The following is an 11,440-nucleotide window of genomic DNA, read 5'->3' as shown; positions in this document are numbered from 1 at the left end:
ATGCTTACTCTCTTTTTTACAGAGGGATGACCGTGTGCCTTAAACACAAGGTAGTCCCCATTCAATTGAAGGACTAATTCTCCTCTGTTAACATCTATTATAGCACCTACTGTGGCTAGGAAAGGTCTTCCAAGAATGATGCATTCATCCTCTTCCTTCCTAGTGTCTAAGATTATGAAATCAGCAGGGATGTAAAGGCCTTCAACCTTTACTAACACGTCCTCTACTAATCAATAAGCCTGTCTTACTGACTTGTCTGCCAATTGTATTGAGAATAAGGCAGGTTGTACCTCAATGACCCACAGTTTCTCCATTACAGAGAGTGGCATAAGATTTATGCCTGACCCCAGGTCGCACAGAGGTTTTTCAAAGGTCATGGTGCCTATGGTACAGGGTATTAAGAATTTCCCAGGATCTTGTTTTTTTTTTTGAGGTAGAGTTTGCTGAGCCCATGTATCTAGTTCACTAAAGAGCAAGGGAGGTTCACCTTCCCAAGTCTCATTACCAAACAACTTGGCATTCAGCTTCATGATAGCTCCTAGATATTGAGCAACTTGCTCTCCAGTCGTATCTTCATCCTCTTCTAAGGAAGAATAGTCTTCAGAGCTCATAAATGGCAGAAGGAGATTTAGTGGAATCTCTATGGTCTCTATATGAGCCTCAGATTCCTTTAGGTCCTCAATAGGGAACTCCTTCTTGCTTGAGAGATGTCCTGGGAGGTCTTCCTCACTAGGATTTTTGTCCCTCTCCTCCCTTGGGCATTCGGCCATATTGATTACATCAATGGCCTTGCACTCTCCCTTTGGATTCTCTTCTTGTATTGCTTGGGAGAATACTGGGAGGAGTTTCAGTGGTTTTCTTACTCAGCTGGCCCACTTGTGCCTCCAAATTTCTAATGGAGGATCTTGTTTCACTCATGAAACTTAAAGTGGCCTTAGACAGATCAGAGACTATGTTTGATAAGTTAGAGGGGCTTTGTTCAGAATTCTCTGTCTGTTGCTGAGAATATGATGGAAACGGCTTGTTATTGCTTAGCCTGTTTCTTCCACCATTATTAAAGCCTTGTTGAGGCTTTTGTTGATCCTTCCATGAGAAATTTGGATGATTTCTCCATGATGAATTATAGGTGTTTCCATAAGGTTCACCCATGTAATTAAACTCTGCCAATACAGGGTTCCCAGGATCATAAGCTTCTTTAGAGCATCAATTTCAAGAACTTCCTTCCTCTGAGGCGTCCCATTATTCACGGAATTCCTCTCAGAAGTGTACATGAATATGTTATTTGCAACCATGTCAATAAGTTCTTGAGCTTCTACAGGCGTTTTCTTTAGGTGAATGGATCCACCTGCAGAATGGTCCAATGACATTTTGGAAAACTCAGATAGACTATAATAGAATATATCTAATATGGTCCATTCTGAAAACATGTCAAAAGGACATTTTTTGGTCATCTGCTTGTATCTTTCCCAAGCTTCATAGAGGGATTCACCATCTTTTTGCTTAAAGGTCTGAACATCCACTCTAAGCTTGCTCAGTTTTTGAGAAGGAAAGAATTTGTCCAAGAAGACCGTGACCACCTTATCCCAGGAGTCCAGGCTATCTTTAGGTTGTAAGTCCAACCATGTTCTAGCTCTGTCTCTTACAGCAAAAGGGAAAAGCATGAGCCTGTAGACTTCAGGATCTACTCCATTCGTCTTTACAGTCTCACAAATCTGCAAGAACTCAATTAAAAACTGGTAAGGATCTTCAGATGGAAGTCCATGAAACTTGCAGTTCTGTTGCATTAGAGCAACTAATTGAGGTTTCAGCTCAAAATTGTTTGCTCCAATGGCCGGAATGGAGATGCTTCTTCCATCAAATTTGGAAGTTGGTTTAGTTAAATCACCAAGAATCCTCCTTGCATTATTGTTGTTGGGTTCGGCTGCCATCTCCTTTTCTTGTTCAAAAATTTCAGAAAGGTTGTCTCTGGATTGTTGTAATTTAGCTTCTCTTAATTTCCTCTTCAGAGTCCTTTCAGGTTCAGGATCACCTTCAACAAGAATGCCTTTTTCCTTGTTCCTGCTCATATAGGGAAGAAGAGAACAACAAAAGAAAGAGGAATCCTCTATGTCACAGTATAGAGATTCCTTTATGTTAGCAGAAGAAGAAAGGGAATAGGAGTGAAGAAGAATGAATAGATAGGGGCAGTGATTTGAGATGAAGAGAGGTGAAGAGAAGTGTTAGTAAATAAATAAATAAATAGAAGAAGGGGAGAGGGAAGAAATTTCGAAAATAAATTTGAAAATAAGTTAAATGATTTTTGAAAATAAAAGATAAGATAGAATTAAAATTAAAACAATTAATTAATTAAAAAGAATTTTTGAAAAAGGGATGAGATATTTTCGAAAATTAGAGAGGGGAAAAGTAGTTAGGTGGTTTTGAAAAATTGAAAAAGATATGATATAAAAGATAAGATAAGATAGATTTAATTTTTAAAATTAATTACTTAACTAACAAGAAATTAAAAAATAAGATTCTATAATTTAAAGATTGAACCTTTCTTAACAAGAAAATAACAAACTTCAAATTTTTGAATCAATCATATTAATTGTTAGCATAATTTTCGAAAATTTGAAATAAAATTAAGAAAAAGATTTTTGAAAAATAATTTTCAAAATTTTTGAAAAAATAGAAAAAATGAAAAAGATATGATTTTTGAAAAAGATTTTTAAAAGATAAGATTTTTAAAATTGAAAATTTGACTTGACTTACAAGAAATAACTAATGAAAATTATGAATCAAAACTCATGATGCATGCAAGAACACTATGAATGTCAAGATTAACACCAAGAACACCTTGAAGATCATGATGAACATCAATAACATAATTTTGAAAAATTTTTGATGCAAAGAAAACATGCAAGACACCAAACTTAGAAATCATTAATGCATGGACTCTAACAAACGAAAAATGCTTATGATAAACAACAAACAACACAAAACAAGAAAATCATCAAGATCAAACAAGAAGACTTACCAAGAACAACTTGAAGATCATGAAGAACACTATGAATGCATGGAATTTCAAAAAACTAATGCATAAAATTTAAAAAACATGTAATTGACACCAAACTTAAAAATTGACTCAAGACTCAAACAAGAACACAAAATATTTTTGGTTTTTATGATTTTATGATTTTTTTTTATTTTTATTATTTTTTTTTCGAAAATTATATTTTTGAAAATCAAAAATAAAGAAAAATTTTGAAAGAATTTTTGAAAATTTTTTTGAAAGGAAAATAAAAAGAAAATTACCTAATCTGAGCAACAAGATGAACCGTCAGTTGTCCATACTCGAACAATCCCCGGCAACGGCGCCAAAAACTTGGTGGACGAAATTGTGATCATCAACAGTGGCTCCAATGACTTGGTAGCTCTCACACGTGAATTACACTTAGTCACAACTCCGCACAACTAACCAGCAAGTGCACTGGGTCGTCCAAGTAATACCTTACGTGAGTAAGGGTCGATCCCACGGAGATTGTTGGTATGAAGCAAGCTATGGTCATCTTGTAAATCCCAGTCAGGTGGATTTAACTAATTTAAGAGATTATTTGTTTAAATATGATTAATAAAATAAATAGAAAATAAAGATAAAGTTACTCATGAAATCCAATGGTGGAAATTTCGGATAGGTGCATGGAGGTGCTGTGTTCCTTCTGAATCTCTGCTTTCATCCAATCCTCCTTAATCCTTTCCATGGCAAGCTATATGTAGGGTATCACCATTGTCAATGGCTGCATCCCATCCTCTTAGTGAAAAAGGTCCAAATGCTCTGTCACAGCACGGCTAATCATCTGTCGGTTCTCAATCAGGTTGGAATAGAATCCAGTGATTCTTTTGCGTCTGTCACTAACGCCTAGCCTTCAGGAGTTTGAAGCTCATCACAGTCATTCAATCCCGGCATCCTACTCGGAATACCACAGACAAGGTTAGACTTTCTGGATTCCCATGAATGCTGCCATCAATTCTAGCTTATACCACGAAGATTCTGATTAAGGAATCCAAGAGATATGCGCCCGGCCTAAGGTAGAACGAAAGTGGTTGTCAGTCACGCACGTTCATAGGTGAGAATGATGATGAGTGTCATGGATCATCACATTCATCAATTTGAAGTGCAACGAATATCTTAGAATAGGAATAAGTCGAATTGAATAGAAAATAATAGTAATTGCATTAAAACTTGAGGTACAGCAGAGCTCCACACCCTTAATCTATGGTGTGTAGAAACTCCACCGTTGAAAATACATAAGTGAAAGGTCCAGGTATGGCCGAGAGGCCAGCCCCCAAGATCTAAGAACTAGACGTCCAGAGATGTCTAATACACTAGTAAAAAGTCCTATTTATAATAAACTAGCTGCTAGGGTTTACAGAAGTAAGTAATTGATGCATAAATCCACTTACGGGGCCCACTTGGTGTATGTTTGGGCTGAGCTTGAATGTTACATGAGCTGAGGCTTATCTTGGAGTTGAACGCCAAGTTGTGAGGTGTTTTGGGCGTTCAACTCTAGTTCGTGACGTGTTTCTGGCGTTTGACTACAGAATGTAGCATGGAACTGGCATTGAGCGCCAGTTTACATCGTCTAATCTCGAACAAAGTATGCACTATTATATATTTCTGGAAAGCTCTGGATGTCTACTTTCCAACGCCATTGAGAGCGCACCATTTGGAGTTCTGTAGCTCCAGAAAATCCATTTCGAGTGCAGGGAGGTCAGATTCCAATAGCATCAGCAGTCCTTTATCAGCCTTTTATCAGAGTTTTGCTCAGGTCCCTCAATTTCAGCCAGAAAATACCTGAAATCACAGAAAAACATACAAACTCATAGTAAAGTCCAGAAATGTGAATTTAGCATAAAAACTAATGAAAACATCCCTAAAAGTAGCTAGATCATACTAAAAACTACCTAAAAATAATGCCAAAAAGCGTATAAATTATCCGCTCATCATGGACACACATGCTTGTGCGGCCGCACAGGTGATGAGAAATGCAGATTTGTGCGCACGCACAGCAGGGTGCGCACTCACAGATGCCCTCTTTTTCAAAATTTTTTTCTTCAAAATCTAGGGCATCCCAGCTTAGCTCAACACATTTTTCAACCCTAAACAAGCAAACATTTCCAAAATCATGATCCATACAAAAACTTAACCTACCAAAATCAAAATTAAACTAATCCTAAGCTAACCAAGATAAATAAAAAATGCAATACCAAGACTATAAACAAAGAGAAAGGGTAAGAAAGATGTTACCATGGTGGGGTGTCTTCCACCTAGCACTTTGGTTTATAGTCCTTAAGTTGGACTTGTTGAGGAGACTCTTGCTAGGGTGGCTTGTGTTTCCACTCCTCCTTGAACCTCCATCCAAGCTTGGTTCTTAACGCTCCTCTGGGATCCCATATCCTAGGTGTCTGATCACCTTCTTGTTGATCACTATGCTCCAAGCCAGATGAACAAAGTCTCAGTTGACCCTTGTAGCAACACAACATATTCCAAAAATCACCCAATTGTGGTTTACACCTCACTCGAACTCCAATTCTTGAATTTATTTTCTTGAAGAACCCTGGAATTGCTCGGCAACCACTACTCCTTCCTCCACCATGTACCAACCCAAGAAGGACCTTGAGTTGGTAATCCGACTCCAAGATAGCATATTGGTGGGGGCCAATGAAGCTCATAGGTAAAATTGCCACCCACTCAATATGCTCTTGGTTGTCCACTCCTTTCTTACCAACCTCTTCCCCTTCTTCCCCATCACTCACATCACAACAAGGAGGTTATGAGAAGTCTACCTCCATGTCTTTCTCAAGCTCAATGGGAAGTGGCTCATTAGGATCATCAAGGGGATTGATCAAGGAGGACAAAAAATTATTGATGATGGAATCCTCATATTGATCAACCTCCCTCAATTCTTCCCTTCTCTCCTCCAGTTCACATACTTCACTATCTTCCTCTTGTTGCACTTAAAGCTCTAACCATTCTTCTTCTCCTTGTGGCTCCATGCTCTCCTCTTCACTACAGGCTTTAGTTGATCCTTCACATTCCTCAAGAGGAATGCCTTGATCGGATGAGCGTAGGAGGATTAAGCGGTTTATCGCTTCGTCTATGGTAGCCATGATTTGCCCTTGAGTTCTTCGGGATCCTTCTTGCTCTTAGAGAAGAACCTGAAGGTCTTGATGGTCTTGGGTCAAGGGTAGGAAAGTTTCACATTGGTGTGAAAGGAAAGGTTAATTGGTAGGGAAGAAGGTTGTATATGTAGGAGGTAGTTCATGTTGATAGGCATCTTGAGGTGGTGTATAAGGAGGTGGATGGTGGTATTGATCTGGTGTTTGAAAATATGGTGATTGAGGGTTGTGTTAAGGGTAGGGGTCCTAGGTATATAGTGGTGGAGGTGTCTAGTCATAGTGGAATCCACCATATCCTAAGTTTGGGTATTCATATTAGGAAGGGTATGGTTCATTGTAATATGGAGGAGGTTGCTCCTCCCAAAATTGATGTTCCAAACCCATGATGCAATCCACAATTAAAGTTATCAAACCCTACAAAATGATCACAACCAAACTCCAAACCAAGAGGGTGATAACTCATAGATGAAATAGAAAATAAAGACAAAAGACATCAAATAACAAAAGAAGCAAAATCCTAATTAATAGCAAAAAACAAGCAAACAACCCAAAAAGAGTATCTATTCACACTATTCACATATTTACAACAACCAAAATATAGCACTCATGACGCTAGCTCCCCGGCAACGGCGCCAAATTTAATGTTAGGCGTTTATCGTCGATCTAGATTTTCACAAAGTATAATTTCATTCGTTGAAAGTATAGTCTAGACCAACAATTAACTCCCAAATCAAATAATCCAATTCAAATCAAAATAAACCGAAATCAAGAGTACCTCAACCTCGGGTCGTTCTCCCTAGGAACTAATGCCAACGAGTGCACAATCTTGGCTGTAAAAAACCAAAGGGGTTTTCAATGATTGAGAGAAAACAAAATAAAGGAATAAAAGGACAAGGAAAAATTGCAATTAATAAACTAATAAAGGAATAAAAGAACTATGTATGCAATATAAACACGTAAAGCTTTAAAGTAAATGACAAAGTGGTTTAATACCTAAAAGAAACCTTGACTTGGGATGAGTTATGGAATCCCTTCCATTGCCATAACCACAACTATGATAATTATGATGGATTAATCTCACTAAGTCAACCCTTAACATTGAAGGATAAGTCAAGTGAGCGTAATTGTTATCAATCCACAAGTCCTAGCTAACTTACTAATTACCTTAGTAAAAAGCTTGCGTTAATGGAAACAATAACAACTAACAACCCATGAATTGTCACTAAATATTGGACATTATGCCTCTAGCAATCCATATACTCATTTTCATCAAACACCTAATGGACATAATCATAAAACATGACAAAATTGGTAAATTACTGAAAGCTATGAACCATAAATGATCAAAAGCAATAAAAGCAACTCAACAAACATATAAAAGCCATCAAACATGAAATTAAACAACTAGAAATCTAAAATTGTAAGACTATGTAAATATTGACAAGAGAGATAAAAATAAGAGAAAATGTAGAACAAGCAATGTATTAAAAGAGACAATTAAGGGAATACTTACAATGGAAGTTGCTAGAATCCAAAATCAAACTTGAAGTATAAAATGCTACAAACCCTAACTAAAACCCTAAGAGGACAATTTCTTAATCTACACTACTTCTACTCCTACTATGCGTTTTTCCTAAACTAAGATGGCTTTCTCAGCTAATGTGTTGTTGCTCCTTTAATATAGCCTCTTGAACGAGCCTCAAGCCTTCAGAAATGGGCCAAAAAGAGCCCCAAATTGCGAGTGCACGTGCATTTTTAATGAAGTACTGGGACCTGTGCGGACGCACAGATGTGTGCGTCCGCACACTAAGCTGAAAATCCTCCCGTGCGTACGCACAGGCACTTGTGTGCACGCACACGTTACTGTGTGTGCTTTTCCTTTTTTTTCATCTGTTCTCCCTTGTACATGCTTTCTTCCACTTTTGGCCATCCATTCTTTCCTCTAAGGCCTGAAATCACTCAACAAATATATCATGGGATTGAACGGAATTAAAGTGGGATTAAATTTCCTAATTTAAGCACAAAAATGCATGTTTTCATATTTAGGTCCAATTTAGGGATCAAACACAAAAGTATGCTATTATTGTGCTTAAGTGTAGGTTTATGTGATGAAATCCACCCAGATCAAGCCAAAATATATCGGAAAATATGGACTCATCAAGAAGCTCTACAATGGTGTTACAGAGAGTGCCACTTACTACAGCTTCAAAATGCCGACATTCCTTGTGATGTATTCCAGACAACTTTTTACAACAAGTACTTTCCTAAATCTGTACGGGAATTGAAGGAGTTTGAGCTTATGCAGCTGAAGCAAGGCTCTTTGTTTGTGGTGGATTACATTAGTCGGTTTGAGGAGCTTTGTAGGTTCTCTAGGGTTTGTCAGGGTGCCCTGGAGACCTATGAGAGTTGGAAGTGCATTAAGTACCAAGGGGGCTTGAAGGATAATATTATGACTGCTGTAGCTCCTTTGGAGATTTGGATCTTTTCTGAGCTTGTAAACAAGGCGAGAATTTTGGAGGAGTGTGCGAAGAAAGTGGCTCCGTCAAGAGATACTCATGGGGAGAACAACGACCGTGGGTGTGAGAAGCATTTTCAACCAAGAGCTCGGAACTTTAAGAGGGGAGGACATGTACCTCAAGGTCAAGGCAACACAGTAGGAGACGGAGACCCACTTTTGATCTATATCATCCCGTGAAAGGAAGAGATGACTACCTTAATTGCAGACTACCTGGTCACATGACGAGGGATTGTACTCATGAAAAGAACCCGAATGCGGGTCGGAAACAACACCAATGAGAGGTAAGTGTGTAATTGGTGCCAGAACTGTAACTACATGGTGTGAGGTTGTACCCCAACATTTATTTGTAACTTAATATGGTGAACTTATAGCTGAGGGAATCAGGTTTAGCGTCAGGCCTATGACTCAATGTACTTGTGCCGTATAAAGTATTGCCGCTAAAGCCGACAGAACTTAGGGACATTTTTGGTTGCGAGTCATCAAAATCTTAAAGACCAACGAATCAGAGTAACACTGCGAAAGCACCATAATCTTAATGGCGGTGTGAGATTTTATACGCATAAAAACATCAACACATCATTGTGAACCGACCTATCATTTTCCTTGTAAATTGCATTGGAATTCTTTATTATGGGATCCCTCTTGGTGAATATATTGAACCTTGCCCAATCATACTCCCTGTTTGTACATATCTTCACGCAAACCCTGTGCTCCTTGATGTGAGTTTGAACACGTACTGTTGGGTTGATCTGCATTTATTCAAGGGCTCGTGATCCTCTTAAAGATCAATAAAGGCATATTTTGATTCAATTTGCCTTATTGTTTCCACCAAAGATTATTTATTTGGAATCCCTTTCTTGAGGTGCACTCTAATTTACTTTCGGATGCATTTTCTTATTTTCTACAACCACTTTCTCTTATCACAACATAATGTATCTCTTCAATTTCTTATGGATACCATCCAAAATTGTTTATTCTCTTCTAAGCTTGGTATTCCTTCTAATAACTTGAGATCATTTTGGCATCACATGCAATTCTTAGTCGCAACCATCGGTATGTTAGTTCCTTAGGACACGGATTATAAACCCGAAGGACAAAACTTGCGAGTGTACGACATCAAATTATAGAGAAACTTCTCCAGGACTTGAAAGAAAGATTAATTACAGAGCTAATACTTGTGTTGCCAAAATCCCATGAACTAGTTGATATTTATGATGATGTTTCATTGGAAATCTTGGAGTGCGTTCCGACGTAATCTTAGGATTTAGTGGGTTAGGCATTGCAATGATTGAGGCTGTAACGAAGTAAATTCTTTGACTCACGATCAGGAGCCTGCTATGTTTGTGCTCGTCTTAAAAATGTGGAGCAAGGAGGAACTACCCCATAGAGATGGATAAGACTACTAAAGGACTAAGATCTTGAGTTAAGCTACCACCTAGGAATATCCACATCTGATTTTGAGTTTTACGTTTAGATTCTAAAATGATTAATATGACAGTTAGTACTTGGCAGATTATTTAAGTACAAAGGCAAGTATAAAAGGGGAAAGATAAGTTGGCATGACTTTAGGCTTGAATTTCGATTGGGTTAGACATAGAGTGGCATTTGATTTTAGTTATGATAAGTGGAAATTTATTGATGGTTTAGTATGAGGAGTTGTAGTGTTGCACTTAAACATGGATAATCTGAGTAGGTTCCCTAGTTATCACTGAGGTCCTAGGTAATATAATTATTGAGATTGAGGATTTAATGAAACCTTGAATGAGGCACAGAGATGCCATAAGGCACTAAATTATGACTTAGTCTTAGGATGAGCATAAACACTATTTGAGTTAAGTTGAGAGAGTTCAGAAGTGAGCCTAGGCTTTGTAATCTGATAATGATGTATGACTTGATTGAACATTTGTATTAGTTAGTTAATTAGTGGCTGGGAATCAAAGTGGTGCAGCAGAAGCTCGCGGAAAGCAATGGCAAATAATAGTTGTGAATAGAGGTAGTAGGATGGTGACTAGACGTATCTTAGGCTTGAATTCTTGAAGAGCTTAGTGGGTTAAGGTAAATGGGGATTTCTAAGAAACTGAATTTAATTAGGGCTGTGAGATTAGATCGATTTGAAGTAGGCTTTCGAGATGATTACAAGTGCAACTGAACTTGTACACAGATGGTAATGAATAAATTGTTAGTTTTGCAAGATAGATTTAAAGAACATTAAATTGAAATGTTGATGTAGTATTGGGGTTGAATTAAGGATAGCAAAGAGTGAGAAGAATGAGTACAATATAGGCTTGAATTCGGTTACGATAGGGCATTATAAATAAGACTAAAGGATGTAAATAGGATATTGAGCTCACGTGAAGGAATAGAAAGGTGAATCCTGAGAGGTAGGTGATGATCGGATAATTTATACGCTTTTTGGCATTGTTTTTAGGTAGTTTTTAGTAGGATCTAGCTACTTTTTAGTATATTTTTATTAGTTTTTAGGCAAAATTCACATTTCTGGACTTTACTATGAGTTTATGTGTTTTTCTATGATTTCAAATATTTTTTGGCTGAAATTGAGGGACCTGAGCATAAATCTGATTCAGAGGCTGAAAAAGGACTGCAGATGTTGTTGGATTCTGACCCTCCTGCACGCGAAATGGAATTTCTGGAGCTACAAAAGATAAATTGGGGCGCTATAAATTGCGTTGGAAAGTAGACATCCTGGGCTTTCCAGGAATATATAAAAGTCCATATTTTGCTCGAGTTTTGATGACGCAAACT

The 11,440-nt window shown here is 37.8% G+C and overlaps 1 non-coding gene across 1 annotated transcript; it reads left to right on the top strand.

The window, feature by feature from the left end:
* Nucleotides 1-1,425: 1,425 nt before the first annotated feature.
* LOC127743357 (small nucleolar RNA R71) lies at nucleotides 1,426-1,529 on the top strand. Its single transcript, XR_008004749.1, has one exon. It is a non-coding gene; the product is annotated as a small nucleolar RNA R71 (small nucleolar RNA).
* The last annotated feature ends 9,911 nt before the right edge of the window (nucleotides 1,530-11,440 follow it).

The sequence above is a fragment of the Arachis duranensis genome, chromosome 10 (assembly GCF_000817695.3).
Source record: "Arachis duranensis cultivar V14167 chromosome 10, aradu.V14167.gnm2.J7QH, whole genome shotgun sequence".
In the NCBI taxonomy this organism is placed as follows: domain Eukaryota; kingdom Viridiplantae; phylum Streptophyta; class Magnoliopsida; order Fabales; family Fabaceae; genus Arachis; species Arachis duranensis.
The sequence above is the reverse complement of the archived record's forward strand: the minus strand, read 5'-3'. Positions and strand labels throughout refer to the sequence as shown.